Below are 2400 nucleotides of genomic sequence, written 5' to 3' on the forward strand. Positions count from 1 at the left end.
CCGCTGTGTACCAGCACTGACTGTTTCCACCCAGCGGTTGTTTATTTAACTGTCCTCTTAAGTAACTCCCCAGCCACCAAAGGGCTGTTTACAAACCCCACAATTAGCCTTCCTGGAACAACAAATAAACAGAAACCTAATTAGGAGTGTTTCTCCTGGCTCAAGCCACAGCGATCTGAAGGCTTGAGCATGGCAGCCATCAGTTAAATAAACATTTGAGGGATGTATGGATGAATGGATGTGTAGATGGATAGACAGATGTGTGGATGAATGGGTGGGTGGGTGGATGGATGGACAAATGTATGGGTGGATGGATGGATAGACGATGTTTAAACTGATGGGTATATAGACGAAAGGAAGGACAAATAGAAAGTGAAAGAGGTAGAAAAATGGACAGGTGGATGAATAGAAGGATAGGTGGATGGGCATGTGGGTGGATGGGTTGAGGGGTAGACGGAAGGGAGAGAGAGAATAACGGACGGATGGGTGGTGGATGAGTGGGTGGGTAGATGGATGGATAGATGGATAGATGAATGAATGGGTGGGTGGATGGATGGATGGATAAACGAGTGGAAGGATGGGTGGGTAGGTAGATAAGTGGGTGGGTAGATGGATGGATGGATGGATAGATGAATGAATGGGTGGATGGATGGATGGATGGATAAACAAGTGGGGGGATGGGTGGGTAGGCGGATGAGTGGGTGGGTGGATGGATAGAGGAATGATTGGGCGGGTGGAGGTCAGTGGAATGCTGGAGGGAGAGGAGAATGTGAACTGAAGTTCCAGTCTCTCCGGACATCTGGGTCCTGTCCTGTTCTTCACTGAGATGCTATGTCACCACTCAGTAGAGGGGACTCTGGCCTTGTGGTGTCAGAGCAATCCTGGGTTGAACTGAGCCTCTGCCATATCCTGGCTCTGTGACCTTGGGCAAATCCTGTTACTCTGGACCCTAGTCTCCTCCTCTGTGAAATGGGTGCTGGTAACTGTTCCCACTTCATAGGTGGCTGGGGAGGTTAATGGGTTAAGTCCCAGGCCACGGTCACTGCTCTGTATGTGTCAATGCTCTTTCAGCGACTGTCGGTGGATTGCCCAGACCCTGCCTTCTGAGGATTCACCTCGATGGAGGGACTGAGGACCAGCCTGTGCTGGAGGCAGGGCCCCCCCCCAAGGAGGCCTATACTCCTCTCCGGAAAGGGGCAGAACCCTGAGACAGACCCCAGGAATCTCTCCCCAGCTGACTGGGTTCCAGCCTCAGGGGCTCCACCAGGTTCTCCAGGTCTGGGGGTGAGAATGGCAGCTTGACATCCAGACCAGGTTCAAATCCCTCTTCTCCTACCCACCAGCCGGTAACATGGGCGAGTTACTAACCTCTCTTAGCCTTGGGCAACCAAAGCCCACACCGCATGGGATTATTGTGAGGACTGAATGAGCCTGGCACATGGTAAGCATGGCTAGTTACTATTAATATCGCACAGTCGTCGCAGTTGTTGTCATTATTATTACCTCTCCCGCTACCCCTTCACCCTTCTGGCCAGAGGAATCTCTGACGTTTCCTGGAAGGAGATGGCTCTCGGGCTGGGCCTTGAAGGAACAGAAGGGCTCCCAGGCAATGGGCAGTGAGGGCCAAGACCCAGCTTGGGCAAAGGCGCAAAGGAAAAAGCTTTTCCCAGAGGAGGGCTCCCCTGGGAGTGACGGGCTGGAGCGTCTCTGGCCAGAGGGAGGTGTGACTTCCAGGGGCAGAGGCTGGGCGGGGTGAGGTGAGTCAGTGTTTGGCCGAGCCAGGCCCTAGCAGCGCTGTTTCCCATCAAGGGGCCGGGTGGGGCCGCTGCGGGCTCCCTCTGGCCAGGGGTGAGGGTCTGAGTCAGCGTAAGTCAGGTAAGCGGAGGAGGAGATGGGGTTTTCCCACCTGCACCCTGGGAGCCAGTGAGCAGGCAGGGCCGCCTTCCCCCAGGGGCGGGCAGAGGCCTCTGCACCAGGTGCAGCCTGGGCACTGTCTGCCTCCACGGCTGACCCTGGGCCCCAAGTCCAGAGAGAGGCCTGGAGAACGGGGCCCAGGACCCCAGCCAACGGCCTTCCCTGGGGGAAGAAAAGACCTTTGGAGTCCAACGAGACCTGGGAAGCCAGGGAAAGCCTTCCTGAACAGGGGATATTTGAACCAAGGCCTGAAGGAGGTGAGGAAGTGAGCAGGGGGTGACATCTGGGGAAGAGTGTCCTCGGCAAAGGGAAGAACAGGTGCAAAGTCCCTGAGGTGGAGGCCTGGAGTTTTAGAGCAACAGCGAGAGAAGATCAGGGCTGGAGCCAAGAGGGAGAGAGTGGGGGGAGATGAGGGCAGAGAGGGGATGGCGGGGGAGGCAGGTCACGCAAGGCCTTGTGGGCCACGGGGAGGACTTCGGTCCCGGG

The sequence above is a fragment of the Diceros bicornis genome, chromosome 19 (genome assembly GCF_020826845.1).
Source record: "Diceros bicornis minor isolate mBicDic1 chromosome 19, mDicBic1.mat.cur, whole genome shotgun sequence".
Taxonomy (NCBI): Eukaryota; Metazoa; Chordata; class Mammalia; order Perissodactyla; family Rhinocerotidae; genus Diceros; species Diceros bicornis.